We start from the raw sequence: 17,516 nt of genomic DNA on the forward strand, positions 1-17,516 counted from the left end.
CAACCTTTTGATGATGTGTGAAGTATCAAATCTGAAATGCATGATGGATTTCACAAACACAGTAATGCTCTCAATTTGGCCCACTTTCAGCGGCATGTATTGGTCTGAGAGCTGCAAGAACAACTTGCTTTGTAAGTGTAATTCAATAACACTGTGAGTCAAAAGGAAAGCAAATCTAAAGCTCTGTGTCACGACACCATCATCTTCTCAATGAGATGAAAAATAGGATGTTTAAAAAAAATTAATACATAGCCAAGAAAGTGGTAAATTTTAGGTCAATGTATAACTACGTGTTTCGTTTCAGCATTCATTTGTCCATCAGAAAATCCTCATGTCTAAGGTTAATCGCCTTGTGCTTGCTGGCCCACTGGGTATCCTGAAATCCAAAGCTTTGCAGGCATGGTAATAAATCCATGTTGGGTTCCCTAATCAGGCTTTCAGTGAAGACCCAACTCCACTCATGTCTCTAGTTATGCCTATTTATGGTGCCAAAATCAAAAGACAAAAATGCTGTAAACAAGCTGTTGTGTCTCTCCTGCACAAATGGAACACAGAGGACATTTATCATAACAGATATGAATTAATCACTCTCCCAACTGTCTCAGGTAGGCAAGCCAAAAAGCGTTTCATTTTCCAGCACTAAAATATCTGTGATGAGAGAATTTTTCCCCCATTTTCCCAGTCTGTATTTTTTAAATTGTCTCTTTCAACTGAAAGGAAATTTACATGGGAGGTAATCATAGCAATCAGCCATAAAGTTTAAAGGAATACTTATGCCAGAAAATTCTTGGTGTTAGAATTCTTAGCAGTTTTGAGTTAAAAAAATTTTTTTTATTTTTTGGCCATACCCACGGCATAAGGAAGTTCCCAGGCCAGGGATCAAATCTGAGCTGCAGCTGCAACCTATACCACAGTTGTGGCAATACCAGATATTTACCCCACTGCACCAGGCCAGGGATCAATCCCACACCTCCTCAATGACAACATTGGATCCTTAACCTGCTGTGCCACAGCAGTAACTCCACTGAGTCAAATTTTTAAAAATTAAGTTTTGTAAGAAGAATATGAGTATGAATATAAAAATCTCTTTGTTCTTCTGTGACACTGTTTATTTTATTTTTATTTTTGCCTTTTCTAGGGCCACTCCCACAGCATATGGAGGTTCCCAGGCTAGGGGTCTAATCAGAGCTGTAGCAGCTGGCCCATGCCAGAGCCGCAGCAACGTGGGATCCGAGCCGCGTCTGCAACCTACACCACAGCTCACAGAAACGCTGGATCCTTAACTTTCTGAGCAAGGCCAGGGATCGAACCCACAACCTCGTGGTTCCCAGTCGGATTCGTTAACCTCTGAGCCATGACGGGAACTCCTGTGACACTGTTTAAATAGGAAAATGTATGTTTCTAGCCCAACAGAGTCTAGAAAAAGGAAAACAGAAGACTTCTGATTGGTCATTAGGGAACACAAAATCTGTAAGAAAACAAACATGTGGAAAAGTATTCAGAAAAAGAGGTTGGGGGAGTTCCCACTGTAGCGAAGTGGGTTAAGACTCTGACTGCAGTGGTTCAGGTTGCTGCAGAGGCATGGGTTTGGTCCCTGGCCTGGTGCAGCGGGTTAAGGATCTGGTGTTGCTGCATCTGCAGCATAGATCCTGGCTGTGGCTCAGATCAAATCCCTGACCAGGGAAACTTCCATATGCTGTGGGTGCAGCCATAAAAAGAAATATATATATATATATATATATATATATATATATATATATATATATATAATACATATATATTAAAAAGCAAAAAAATGAGTTCCCATCCCAGCACAGCAGAAACGAATCCAACTAGGAACCATGAGATTGCGGGTTCAATCCCTGGCTTCACTCAGTGGTTTAAGGATCTGGTGTTGCCATGAGCTGTGGTGTAGGTTGCAGACACCACTTGGATCCCGCGTTGCTATGGCTGTAGTATAGGCCTGCAGCTGCAGCTCTGATTAGAACCCTAGCTTGGGAACCTCCATGTGCCACGGGTGTGACCCTCAAAAGACAAAAAAAAGCAAATAAAATAAAATAAAATACATATATAGGGCTAGGTCACTATGCTGTAGAGCAGAAATTGGTACAACACTGTAAATCAACTACACGCTAATAAAAATAGAAATTAAAAGAAAGAGAGAGAGGTTAGGAAGCAAGGCAAGATGACCTTTGGATCCCATTACACTACCTGGGAGTTTTGTGTAGAAGCCAGGGCTGCCTTTCCCATGGATCTGTATTATCTCACCCTATGTTCTCCCTCCAACTCTTGTTCATCTTAGCTGGCAAATATTTATCTAATGTGCTTGGCAGGAAGCCTAGCTCTGTCTTACAACAGTTTATTTTTTCTGTGCTCTGAATCCTCTTAGGACCTAAACTTAAGAAACTCAACTTTTTTCTTGTCCCCTTACCCCTCGTTGTAATATTCCTTTCCATATGATATAGCTGCTCAAATGATCAAGATCACTAAAGAAGATAAAGGACAGACATTAAAATGAAGAGGGTAGGCTGGGAGTCCAGAGCACAACTGCCTCTGTGAACTCCTGTCCATGGACACCTGCCTACAACTTCATCTGTGTCTCATGTTAAATATGGGAGACTCACTGGATATCATTGGTCTCTCTTTTGGTCTGTACTTGGCAGTGAGAAAAAGGGCTTCCCTTGTAAAATTTGATTTATGGATTTATTTCTTTATTGGCTTTTAATTGAGATGTAACAACACACACACTAAGCCATATACAGAGTACAAAAAATGTACCATTCAAAGGTATCTGTGTAACCACCACCCAGCTCAAGATCTATAACACTTACAGCACCCTGGGAGGCTCCTTTGTGCCCCCTCCCATCAATACCCTCTTCCTTCCCCACGCTCCAGAGCAGTGACCACTATTCTGACTGCCAGCACCGTAGCTTCTTCTGACCTCTTCTTAAACATCACGTACAGCTTACATCCTTCAGTTTCTTTCATTCACTATAATGCGTGGGAGAGTTATACATATAAGCTGCATATACCAGCAGTTCTGTGTTTTTTTTTTTTCATTGCTGTGGAATATTCCACTGTATGAATATGCCACAATTTACTTTCCATTCTACTCCTCATGGACATTTGTGTTATTTCCAAGTTTGTGCTATTATAAATGAAGCTGCTATGAATTTTCTTGGCATTTTTTTTTGATAGGCATAATCACTCCTTTCTCTTAGGTATGTACCTGGGAGTATAGAATTGCTAGATCATAGGATAAGCATTTGTTTACAGTTAGTAAACACTACAGAGCTCACTTTTGAGAAATTCAGATACCCTTTGTAGCAACAGGTTAAATTACTTTACAAACCTCTGGGTCATTTGACTTCATAATGCTATTGGCAATAGGAAAGACTGAGATGGTTATGGAGAAACCTACTGAAGAGAAGTCAGGCATGTTTCTTCCAGAAAGTAAGCCCTGCTTATTGTCCACCAAAGGCACACATCCGTAAGTTTATCTCCAAGGAGAAAAGTCTGAATTTTAAACATTGAGGATTTTATCCTCCCCAAACTACAATCTAATTATGCAGTATACCAAGCTTGTAAACAAGTTTCAGCCACTTGCCAGTCCACCAAGACATGTAATTAGCTGTTTCTGTTCTCACTGCCCTATTCCCTCTGGAGATATATAGGTAATAAAATAAATGAATTAAACATTTTAAAAAATATTCTCTTGGCGAAATGTGTCATTCAGCCTATAATTAAGTGAATGGTTGTATTTGAGACTGGCCAACTTATACATATTTAAATTTCCCCACAATCAATTGCAATGTTGCACTATGGAGTACAGATTTCTCAGACAGCTTACAGTGGTTTCACATTTACGTACATATGTCATATATATTTACATATATACATGTCTTAAGTTTCTGTAATTCTATGTGGAATTGCAGCAGGAAGGAAGAAAAGAAGGAAGGAAAGAAGAAAGGAAAAAGACAAGAAGGAAGGGAAGGAGGAGGGAGATAGATGGAGGAAGGAAGGAAAGAAGGAGCCATTTTTCCTGTAGCAATTTTACACTCATATTCCATTCAGAGCAGCCTCCATCCCCACCCTCGATGCATCAGTGTAATGACTCAATCATCACAAAGGTTGAAAAGATGAAGTTTGTCATTTCAGGTATCCATCCTTCACTTTTCAAAAGTTCCCTTTAAGGCCACTTCGCTTTTAGGAAAAACCTACTTTAGCACTTGTTTTTGCTAGTCAAAAGAAATCCAAAGAGGAGTTCCACATTTACCAAAAAAAAAAAAAAAAAAGAAAGAAAAAGAAAAGGTAAGGGGCGAAAATGATGCTCTACATTTGTTTTGCAAAGATTGGTTAGATCCCTCAGCCTCTTAGCATCAAGCCACCACATCTTTGTCCTGTGCCTGTGAGCACCTGTGCTTTATCTTGGTTTATTTTTGAATTTATATTTATTAGAGTATAATTGATTTACAGTGTTGTGTCAATTTCTGCTGTACAGCATAGTGACCCAGTCATACATATGTATACATTGTTTTTCTTATATTATCTTCCATCATGGTCTATCCCAAGAGACTGGATATAGTTCCCTGGGCTATAGAGTAGGACATCATTGTTTATCCATTCTAAATGCACAGTTTGGATCTGTCTATCTCAATTTATTTTGTGCATCCCTTAGCAGATGTATCCTATGGTAGTTGCTTCTTTACCCCATTTTGGCTTCTGAAATGTTTCACAGAAACTCTACTTTCAAATAGCAGGAGAAACCTGTATGAACCTTGTCCTCAGAAATCTCAATGACATTTTGACGCATCATGAACAGAATAAGTTCCATATGAATTCTAAAAATATTGCTAGATGGATATTATTTATCTCAAAATATTGAACAAATCAACAGATTAGACAAATACTCAAATGACTTAAGCCCTACATATCCATCCAGGGAAAAATGAAGAAACGTTTTTATGCAGTGGTGGTGTTGACTTTTGCTGGTACTACTCAGTAGGTGCTGAAATACAGGGAACTAATAGAGATAAGAACTGCAAATCTTGTAATAAAAAGCAATGTCCTAGAAGCTGTGTCAATTTCATAAACCAAACAACAGGAAAGACTATAAGCCAGGTGATTATTAGAGTTGAGTTTGCATAAGGTAAGATACAGGAAGAAATATATCAAAATATAGGGCTTAGAAAGGCTTTAGACATCACTAGAGATGATAACATTCCTGCTGAAAGGTGAAATAACTTGCCTAAGAGAACAGGGAGAAGAAAATGAATAAGAATTGAGTGGCTATAATGGCCATTATGTAGCATACATAATATGTGTTAAATATTTTTGCACATATGTGTGTGTCTCCTGTGGTACAGGTATATTATTATTTCCAAATTACAAACCAGGAGATAGTTAACAATGGTTACCTCTGAGAATAGGGAGCAGAACTGGGATGTGTAATATTAACTTTTTTACTTTATAAATCTATTTATTTTTGAACTTTTAAAAAAATAATTCCTGGCGGGAAATAATGATGTATTATTTTTAAGTAAAAACCTAATGGTTTTGAAAGATACAAAACCCAAACTCCATAAAAGATCATTAAATTTGACTATTAAAAAAATCTTCTGCATGGGAAAATGACCAACGAAAGACAATTTTCTTGAGGATTTTTGCACTTACATACATCAGATATATTGGCCTGTAATGTCCTGGCTTTGGTATCAGGGTAATGGGGGCCTCATGGAATGGAATGAACTTCAGAGGGTTCATTCTTCAATTTTTTGGAATAATTTGAGAAGGATAAATATTAGTTCTTCTTTACATGTTTAGTAGAATTCCCCTATGAAGACATCAGATCCTGGACATTTGTTTCCTGGGAGGTTTTCTTTTTATATAATTACAAATTCGATTTTGCTAGTAGTGATCAATCTGTTCAGACTGTCTGTTTCTTCCTGAGCCAACCTTGAAAGGTTGCATATTTCTAGAAATTTATCCATTTCTTCTAGGGTGCTCAATTTGTTGGCGTGTAACTGTTTGTAGTATCTGCTTACGATTTTTTCTATCTCTGTGGTTTTGGTTGTTATTTCCTCTCTTTCATTTCCTATTTTATTTGGGTCCTATCTCTTTTCTTCTTGATGGCTAGAGGTTTGTCAATGTTGTTTTAAAAAAACCCAGCTCTTGGGTTTCATTGATCTTTTTTCTATTTTTTTTTGGAGGGGTGTATTTCATTTATTTCCTTTCTGATTGATCTTTATTATTTCTTTCCTTCTGCTGACTCTGTGTTTTCTCTGTTCTTCTTTTGCTTTTTATTTTTTTATTTTTATTTATTTATTTACTTATTTATTTATTTTTGCTTTTTAAGGCCATGCCCACAGCACGTGGAAATTCCCAGGCTAGGGGTCAAATTGGAGCTACAGCTGCTGGCCTATGCCACAGCCACAGCAATGTGGGATCTGAGCTGAGCTGTGTCTGTGACCTACACCACAGCTAACAGCAATGCTGGATCCTTAACCCACTGAGCGAGGCCAAGGATTAAACCTGCATCATCATGGATCCTAGTTGTGTTCGTTAACCACTGAGCCATGAAGGGAACTCCCTGTTATTCTTTTTCTTTCTTTCTTTTCTCTTTTTGGCCATGCCCACATATGTGGAAGTTCCCAGATGAGGGATCAAACCTGTACCACAGCAGTGACCTGAGTCACAGCAGTGACAATGCCTGGTCCTTAACCCACTGAGCCACAGAGGAACACCTGTTCTTCTTTTTCTAATTCCTTTAAATGGCATGTTGGTTGTTTGAGATTTTTCTTATTTCTTGATGTAGGCCTATATTGCTATAAACTTCCTTCTTAAAACAGCTTTTGCTTGATCCCATAGATTTTGTAAAGTTGTTTTTCCATTTTCACTTGTATTTTCTGAGATCCTCTTTGATTTCTTCATTGATCTATTAATTTTTTAGTAGCATATTGTTTAATCTCCTTGTATTTGTGGTTTTCCCATTTTTCTTCACAGAGTTAATTTCTAGCTTCATACCAGTATGGTATGAAAAAATACTAGATATAATTTCTATCTTTTTGAATATCTCGAGACTTGTTTTTTGGCCTTGCATGTGATCTATCCTGGAGAATGTCTCATGTGCATGTAAAAAGAAAGTGAATTCTGCAATTTGTGGATGGAATATCCCATAGATATCTACTAAATCCAACTGGTCTCTTGTGTCATTAAGACCACTCTTTCTTTGTTGCTTTTCTGTCCAAATGATCTGTTCATTGATGAAAGGGGGACATTACAGTCCCCTACTATTATTGTATTATTATTAACAAAATGAATATTTTAGTATGATATTTTTAAAAAACAAAATTAATGCCAAAAAATCCATGATGAATAAAAAAATAAAAATTTTAACTAAAGACAGGCTGTTGTTTGCTTCATGACCCGTGATATAGGGCAATGTTGTTTTTATAGCCTTGGAAGACAGTGTCTCCCTCCAGAAAAGGTGTCAAATTTACTTGCTATCCAATATAATGAAGATACTATGTCCATCTGGGGCAAAGTTCAGGCAGGTTTGCTTGCAGCCCATTACTAAATATTTTAGTTTCCTAAGGCTGCAGTTCTTCAGCTGTGACACAAACCTACTTTGTGTGAAGCATCCACCTGGGCCATTCCATGTAGCCTTTGTGGGAGTTGGCAGGCAAGGGAAAGTGGCACAAACATGAAGCTGATGCTTCTTGTTGTGCTGTGAGTAATGAAGATGTTTGTCTCTGACTCAGAAATTTCATGTCTTCGGATTGCATCCATGAAATCCATGCTAACTTGTCAGATTTCCAGTAGGGTAAAAATTACAGACCCTTTGCAATTCTTGACAAGAAGGTTTCTTTTCTCCCACTTCAGGAAAAGGGAATAGTTCAAGTAAACACTTGGGGTTCCAAGAGAATCAAAAGCTGGGTTAACTTCAAAAGTAGAGTGCATAAACAGCAAGAGCTGGAGATAAAGACAGAGAAGGGGATTGACGCTGTATGGAGTCTTATGTGCCATAAAAATGATTTGAACTTTGGCCTGTGGGCTTCATGCAGCCAATAGAATGTTTTAAGCCAAAATATAAAATTTTGCCAATTTCACAAATGGCAAAGTGAGGTGTTGACAGAAGTCAGGAGGAACCACTGGAGGCTGTTGAAATAGTAATAATAATAATTACAAGTGCAAACATGTATTGGCCCCTGAATGCCAGAAGTGCCAGACACTGTGCTGGCTCACGGGCTAGTACATTCTTTATTCCTGTGAGAAAATAAATCACTGTTTGTATTTTACATAAGCAAAATTAAGTGTACAGAAGTAAATTAACCTGTTCAAGTAAAGAGCAGAAATGAGATTAAGATTAGAGCTATCTGACTTCAGATCTCAAGTTCTTTTTTTTTTTTCTTTTTTTTCTTTTTAGGGTCGCATCCAGGGCATATGAAAGTTCCCAGGCTAAGGGTTCAATTGGAGCCACAGCCGCCGGCCTACCCCAGAGCCACAGCAATGTGAGATCCAAGCTGTATCTACGACCTACACCACAGCTCACGGCAACGCGGGATCCTTAACCCACTGAACAAGGCCAAGGAAAAAACCCACATCCTAATGGATGCTAGTCGGGTTCGTTAACCACTGAGCCACAATGGGAACTCCCAGATCTCAATTTCTTAAACACAATCTGAACAGGGTTTTGATTAAATATATCTAACTGATGCCATTTAAATTCCTATGTTGTGACCTTCTGTCCAATATGGATTATAAGCTCTTTATGTTATACTAAATATCTAAATCTGCCTACACTTACCCTGAAATTTCTAGCTATATTTGGCCACACTGCCTTTCAAATAAATTTTGTCTCCTCCAAATACATTACCTTGCCATTGAATAGGTTACATTCCCATAGTTTGATTCTTGTCTACATCCAATCAAATTCTCTAGATCTATTTTTATAACTTTATTGGCCTTCCCAATGTGGGAAAACTTTATAATGGCTATCAGAGTAAAATTTAATGAGACTTTTGTTTATTCTCTCTTCCAGGTCATTAATGAAGACTTAAAATTTCCTCTCTTTCTGTGCCATCATGTGACACAAATTAATTCAAGCCTCAGAATGCTAGGAGATTCTATTTTTAATAAGAAATCTAAGTAAAAAATGCTAATTAGTCATGCCTATAAAAGATTACTAAAATTAATACATACTGATTGCTTTATATGGATTATTCTGTTAATAAATATCAATCATCCTTACATGATCTGAAATTCCTAACAATATAAATGTGAAAACTGAGAAAAAACTTCAATTCAGTTCCTTCTTTTCTGTCAACTCATTATGATTTATCACTTTTATTACTGATTTCCTTATAGAAGGAATTTTCCATGATACAGAACGAAATACTTTTTTTTCTTTTTTGGCTGCACTCACAGCACGCAGAACTTCCTGGGCCAGGCAATGAACCCATACCACAGCAGCACCCTAAGCCACTGCAGTGACAACACCAGATCCTTAACCTGCTGAGCCACAAGAGAACTCCACAACACACTTTAATAAAAAATAAAATGGAGAGAGGAAAATTAGATGGAGATACACAAATCTTTATGGAAGAAAATATCAAGCTATTTTATAAATACATAACTCCATTTTCGCTTCATGGTTGGGACTATAAACGATTTGAGAAATTGGACTATTTGATGTTGGTAGATATTTGCTCTTCTTTTGCAATAGCTTTATTTAGATACAACTCATATAACCATATAGTTAACCCCCTTTAAAGTATACAATTGAATGGTTTTTAGTACATTCACAGAGTTGTGCAACCATCACAATTTTAGAACATTTTCATCACCCCAAAAAGAAATCGTACATGTTTTAATCACCTCTCAACCCTCACATCCCCTTTAGCCCTAGGTAACCATTAACTGATTTCTGCCTCCACAGATTTGCCTATTCTTGGCATTTCATATAAATGGAATCATATGTGATCTTTTGTGTCGAGCTTCTTTTGCTTAGCATAATGTTGACAAGATTCATCCACACTGTAACATGGATTGCTATTTCATTTTTTTTTTTTGTGGTCAAATAATTTTGCATTGTATGGATGTGCCGCATTTTATCCATTCACCAGTTGATAGACATTCGTACAGTTTTTACTTTTTGACTATTTTGAATAATAATCCTATGAACAGATGTGTACAAGTTTTGTAGGCATGGAAGAGCTGAGTCAAATGGCACTCCATATTTAACTTTTTAAGGAATTAGCATAGTGGCTAGGCCATTTTACCTCCCCACCAACAATGTATAAAGGTTCCAATTTTTCTACATCTTTGCCGATACCTGTTTATTATCTGGGTTTGTTTGCTTTTTATTATAGTATCCTTGTGGGTGTGAAGTGTTATCTAATTGTGGTTTTGATTTCCATTTCTCTAATGACTACTGATGTTGAACTTCTCTTCATGTGCTCGTTGGCCACTTACATAACTTCTTTGGAGAAATGTCTATTTAAACCCATTGCCCATTTTTTTAATTGGGTTATTTGTCTTCTCATTATTGAGTTGTAAGAGTTCTTTATATATTCAAGACATAAGTTCTTCATCAGAAATGTGATTTGTGGAGTTTCTGTCGTGGCTCAGAGGAAAAAAATGACTAGTATACATGAGGATGCAGGTTTGATCCCTGGCCTCACTCAGTGGGTTAAGGATCCGGCGTGTCCATGAGCTGTGGTATAGGTCACAGACATGGCTCAAATCTGGCATAGCTGTGGCTGTGGTATAGGCCTGCAACTACAGCTCCAATTTGACCTCTAGCCTGAGAACCTCCATATGCTGTGGGTGTGACCCTAAATAGACCCAAAAAAATGTGATTTGCAAATATTCTCTCACATTCTGTGGGGTGTCTTTTGGCTCTCTTGATACCGATACTGCCCTTTGAAGCCCAAAAGTTTTTAATTTTAATGAAGTCTAATTTTCTTTTGTTGCTTGTACTTTTGGCATCACATCTAAGAATTCATTGTCAAATCCAAGATCACAAAGGTTTACCTCCATGTTTTCTAAAATTTTTTATAGTTTATGCTCTTATTTATTTAGGTCTTTGATAAAATTTTATATATTGTAGGGGTCCAACTTCATTCTGTTTCATGTAGCATCTTTGTCAAAAGTCACAATCCCTACATATTTACTTTTTTTTAAAATTTCTGCACCCAAGGAGGCATATGGAAGCTCTGGGCCAAGGATTGGATTCAAGCTACAGCTGTGGCAATGCCAGACCCTTTAACCCACTGTGTCAGGCTGAGGATGAAACTGGTACCATCACAGAGACAAGCTGGGTCATTAACCCACTGCCCCACAGTGGGAACACCCCTATATATTTACCTTTATTTTTTGTTTTATTTTATTTTATTGTCTTTTTCTAGGGCTGCATCTACAGTATATGAGTGTTCCCAGGCTAGGGGTCTAATCAGAGCTACAGCTACCAGCCTACACCAGAGCCACAGCAACGCCAGATCCAAGCCCCATCTGCAACCTACTCCACAGCTCACAGCAACACCAGATCCTGAACCCACTGAGCGAGGCCAGGGATCAAACCTGCATCCTCATGGTTCCTACTCAGATTTGTTAACCACTGAGCCACAATGGGAACTCCTATATTTACTTTTAAAGTAACCTACCTATACTTATTTTTCTTTTTTGTTCGTAAGGGTTTCTTCCACTTTATTTCTGGTAACATTACTCCTAATTTTTCCTTTTCTTCTTTGCCTGTGGCTCTTTAAAGGAAGGAGGCACAGTCCTGATTCATAATTTATCACTGGTTAATCAAAACACTTTATTTCTTTAACCACAATGATTTGTTCAAGGATAGGCATGTGACTCAAATAATGCTGATAGTCCCAGTCAGAGTCAATCCTTGGACTTGGTGGGAGCTATCGAAAAAATCTTTTCCTTTGGATTTGAACTTAGAATAATGAAGACCTGGAGTTTTTTACTGCCATCTTCTCACCACAAGGACTCTGGGAATAAAGCCAACATGAAAAAATTGTAGAGCCCAGGGATGGGGAGAAAGTAAGTCCTAATGATATGACTTGAACACCTGAGTCAATCTTTTCCTACTGCCAGTTCACTCAACTTTTCAGTTAGGTAACTAATAGGTTTCTTCTTCGGCTTACACTACTTTTAGTTGGGTCTCCATCTCTCAGAGAAAGAGTCCTAAATGATATATAAGCCAAGTGGCCTTTTAAACAAGGAGCATAAAGAGGTTTTGTCCATCCCTCTTTCTATATATATATATATTTTTGTCTTTTTGCCTCTTTCTATATTAAAAAAAAAAAGCCAGTGGAAAATTTAAAGGGTTTCCTTTAATGGAGAGAATAGAAGTAAAGTCTACATATATTCAGAATGATCCTTACATGAAAGCAGATTAGTGGTGATTCAAATTAAAGAGTGGAATTTTGCTTTTCAATGCCAGGTAGTATTTGTGTACTAGAAGAGTTTCTACCACATGACAGACTCTTGATAAAGATAATGGATAGATGAATTAATTGAAAAAGTGTTCACTCTTTTTGTAGCTTCTTGGCACAAAGATATTAATCTAATCCAGTTCTTTCCAGGACCCAGGACCCTGTGTAGGCCTCATTTTGCTTGTCACTTATTGCTGCATAACAAACAACCACACCCATGTGTCTGTGAGTTGGCTGAATTTGGATGTTCTAAGTTGATTTCTAATAGGCTGCTCTGCTCTAAGTTCTAAGCTGGTTACTAATAGGCTGCTCTGCTTCAAGCTGTGGCCCCAGCCTGGTTTGCCATGCTGTGGGCTGGGCTCTGTTCTGCTCAGTGTATCCCATCTTTCAGCCCAGGCTGAACAGGTAGCAATTTCCCAGGGGAAGATTTCTCATGGTAATGGCACAGACATAAGCATGCATGCCCAACCTTCAAGTATGCTTAAAATATTTGCTTGCATCATGCTTGCTAATATCTCAGTGGCCAAAGAAAGTCACATGACCGAACACAATATCAAAGGAAAAGGAAAATGTATTCCTCTAGTTGAGATTTTCGAAGGCAAAGGGAGAGTACATTATGAACAGTAACTCTACTACAGTGTTGAGAACAATATTCATGTCAAGAGTTAGTTCTTTTTCTTGGAAAAAAATCTTATCTCTGATTATTTTAAGTCAAATTGTTTCATTTATTTATTTACTCATTCATTCATTAAAAAAGCAACTCACCGAACATCTACTAATACTGTGTGTCTGCGTGTGTGTGAAATGGGAAGGCTGAAAGGACTTCTCAGAATAAATCTACAACTGTATTTTGACGTTGACCTTCTTTATCAAAGAACAACACATCCTGTACCATCCTCTCCCGGACAGTGATTCAACATCCTAATGACTCTCGAGGAGGAATACAAGGAAAGCAGGGGAAAACATGGATGGAATGACAACGCGCTTTGTTTCACCATCATCATACATTTGAACTATCCCAGTGTTGATAAAGCACAACCTAAATTCCCAAACTAAGCCCTCATTGTGTCCAGTTGTTCTGCCAACATAATCCACTGTGGCTCCTTTGTGTTGCATATAAAGAAAGGCTTCCACAAACCCATCCCCTTTCAAAGGGAAGCTGCAAGAGCAGATGCGTGGTCTGGGATGGCTTCCAGGAGTTGACAGTGCTGAGTTGGCAGCAGCTCTCACTACCAGAAGTCCACCTATAAAGACACAGTTGCCTGTACCCCCACATGCTAACCATTGTTCATGTCCACTGGAGCAAGGGGGTTTGGCTCCTCTACTTAGCAACTCGTCCTACAAATTTCTCCTTTGCTAGGAAGACTGGAATCTCCAAATCACATGCCACTCAGTACATGCTGAATCTGCCTTCTACCTGCTCATGAGAGTCAATTGTTGAAATGTCAGGAAGTGAGAGCTGTTAAACATAGCCTATACTAGAAATAATGTAAACTTGAAATTAAATAATTTTTAAAACAAAGGCAATACTCAAAACTCATCACTTTGTCATTATTTAGTGTATTGTATGATCATGCTCTTGAGAGCCATTACATCTATTGTATCTGCATGTTGTAAATACCGTATAATGGTGGGCTACCACACCTATCTTCCCAATTTTGCCCACAATGACACTACATCAGTAGTTTGAAACCTGCTGAGATGGAAGTATTTACACCATGAGAATCACCAAATGCCAACAATCAGACTTTCTTAAACATTTATTCCCCAGAGAACTGGTTATTCAATGTTAACAAGCACATAACTAATGACCTCCATTATTTATTTAATAAAGGTAATAAAGGCATATTTACCTTTACAAATATTAACCCCTTTTAATCTCCAGAGACAGCCTATGAAATAAGTACTATTGTTGGCCCTATTTTGCTGAGGCACAGAGAGGTTAAGTGACTTGCCCAAGCTCACACAGTTAATAAATAGGTGGGCATTTTGGTTCCAGGCTTCATGTCTTTTTTTTTTTAAATGGCCACTGCCACAGCATATGGAAGTTCCCAGGCAAGGGACTTAATCTGAGCTGCAGCTGCAACCTACACCACAGCTGTGGCAATGCTGGATCCTTTAACTCACTGTACCAGGCCAGGGATCGAACCTGAGCCTCCATAGCAACCTGAACCACTGTAGTCGGATTCTTAACCCACTGTGCCATACCAGGAACTCTGTGGCTTCATGTTCTCAATCTATGCATGTGCAGCCTTTCCTTTTCTGAAAGTACAGTACCTTCGAGGGAACACTCTCCCTTCATCCATAATTAGAGCTTGACTTCTTTTCATCATCTCTAACCTTCTTAATATGTTCACCCCTGGTGTCAGGTCCACTCTGATAGCTGGTATCAACCTACAAAGTACAAGGTCCGGCTGGATCCAGGGGTGGCCAACTGGGTTCCTATGTGCAGTAGAATTGTCCCATCACCTCCCTCTTCCCCTTCCCACCCCTTGATGCTGGTCTAGTTTGCCAACACGGCTACTTCCTGTTACTTTCATTTATTAGCATTGTTGTCTGTGAAAATACTTGAAAACTGATGGAGTCTTGGTTTCTCCATCCATATATTGGGGCTCAGGCAACATATGCAAAAGCCTTACTCCATATCAGATGAACGTTGAGTTGAATATGAATGAGCTCCCTCTAATCTTCACACCTGCCCCCTCTTTATCTTGTGCTGCAGGTATCCATCCTGCTGACTTCATCCTACCTATAATGCTTTCTTGAGTCATCAGGAAAGTGATAGAGGCCTGCTTGGAGGAAGGATTTCTTGGAGAGGAGTAATTCCTGCTAAGACGCAGGATGGCTAGATGGAGCTGCATGATCAATAGCAAGCCTTGCTCCCTGCGGGAACTCAATCCATTTTGGCTGCTCCAATGGGGCCCCTGGGGCTTAGACACTATGGAAATGCAATTACTCATTTTCATTTATTTGAGCTCTATGAATTCCGCTGGCTCGGTCCAGTTAGCCTCACCTCTCCAAGCTCCTTCTGCTTCAAATCAGCCTCTGCCTTCCTATTTGTGACAAAAAATCTGCCTGTGGGTATTTTAAGGCTGCAATGCCTCTTTTTCTCACTGTGGGTTTTTAACCTCTGATTCAGGGCTCCCTGCCCCCCGCCTCTGACCTCATACACAACTCCCTTGTGTTCTGCTCAGTTCAAATTTGTTAGCCCAGGAAAATACCTTGGAACAACTAGTATTAGCTACTCAGAGTGAACTCTGTTGAACAGATCCAGACTCAAGCCCCTCATTCCTCTACAGCTCAAATCAGCAAACTTTCTCTTTGCTGTAAAGAGAAAGGCAGATAATGATAACAATTTCAGGCTTTGCAGGCCACACAACCTCTGTTGTAATCATTCCACACTGTGCTGCTGTTGTAGTGGGAAAAGAGCCACAGACAATATGTAAACAAGTAGGCGTGGCTGGGTGCCAATCAAACCATGTGAATGCTACAATTTGAATTACAGATGATCTTTACATGCCGTAAATATCATTCTTCCTTTGATTTTTTTTTTTGAACCATCAAAAATAGAAAACCATTCTTAGCATGGGGATTATACCTAAATGGGCTGCGGGCCTAAACAGCAAGGGGACTGGCCTCTTGGGCTCCTCCCCACCCCGCTCCCCTTGCTAATAAGTCATTAGCTGTGGACCCTCCAGTGGAGAGGACCTGCTTAACTCCCAGGTGAGGCAGCCATTCTGTTGAGGACAAAGCTGTAGAGAAAGGCACAGCTGTGAGCTGTTAGGGGTCAACACACAACACAGCAGGGTGATGGGGGGAGCCCTAGCCCAGTAGACAGGATCTGGCTGGGGCATCTACCACATTACAGAGCTCCCAGTGCCAGGAACACATGGATTGCCTTTCCATCATGGCTCCTTCCTCATCACAAGCTGCAAAGGTCTCAATGAGTCTTCCCAGGAATGAGAATGGACAAGAATAAATGGAAGTGCAGTACTTTTTACATTTCTGAAAGTTGCTTGCCTACCTCATCTGTAAAAAAAACCTTTTCTTCTCTTCAGGGCCGCACATGCTGCACATGGAAGTTCCCAGGCAAGGCGTCCAATGGGAGCTGCAGCTGCCAGCCTTTGCCACAGCCACAGCAATGCGGGATCTAAGCAAATTCTGCAATCTACACCACAGCTCACAGCAATGGCAGATCCTTAACCCACTGAGTGAGGCCAGGGATCAAACCTGCATCCTCATGGTACTAGCTGGATTTGTTACCACTGAGCCATATTGGGAACTCCCAGAAAACCTCTCTAGTTATGAACTAAGTGGCTCATAAGCCCAAGGGAGGGAAGTTAATTGTCCACTGCACCTGCCACTCACCCCAAGCCAACTTTGGGAAGATGCTATCTTGCCTGACCTGCTGCTCCAGCTATTTCTCCCTGCAGCCTTTCCTGGGAATTGTTTATAGCTACTCGGCCTAACTCTGAGACACTCAGATGTCCCTGTTAGGTCCCCCATAAACCCTTTTTGGATAAGTGACTCTTCTGTTTATCCTCTTATCAGGGACATAATCAATGATGCTCTGGGGTATAGGAAATGGTTCAGCCACAGTGAGGACAGATGGCTTAAACTTTCATGTAAACAGAAAATTAGTCGAAGTGCCACAGAGGGTTTCAAAACCTTGAGGACATAATAACTGATTTAGAATCACAGCTGAATCTCAATTTTCTAACTTTTGCAAAGTGCAAAACCACAACCTTAATAGGTTTATCTTAAGAAGAAAATCTTGTCATGCATGTAAAAGCAAATAAAAGGATGGAAGACAATCCCTAAGCCACCCCTGGGGGAGGCCCAATGACTGTCCTTACCTCAAGCCTAAGGGCACAGTTTGATTATCCCTAGAATGTGAATGCTACAAATCTGTGCCTTAGACTCTAGTGCAACAGTTAGAGGAAATAGTTACAAGATACTGGCAAACCTGTTTGCGATAGAATTTCTCTAAACATGTGCTAAGGGATGTTTACAGAACTTTTAAGAAAAGCGTTTTGCCTGGTTTTCCCTTCTGCCCTCTCATCCTCC

Source organism: Sus scrofa, chromosome X (genome assembly GCF_000003025.6).
Source record: "Sus scrofa isolate TJ Tabasco breed Duroc chromosome X, Sscrofa11.1, whole genome shotgun sequence".
Lineage (NCBI taxonomy): Eukaryota > Metazoa > Chordata > Mammalia > Artiodactyla > Suidae > Sus > Sus scrofa.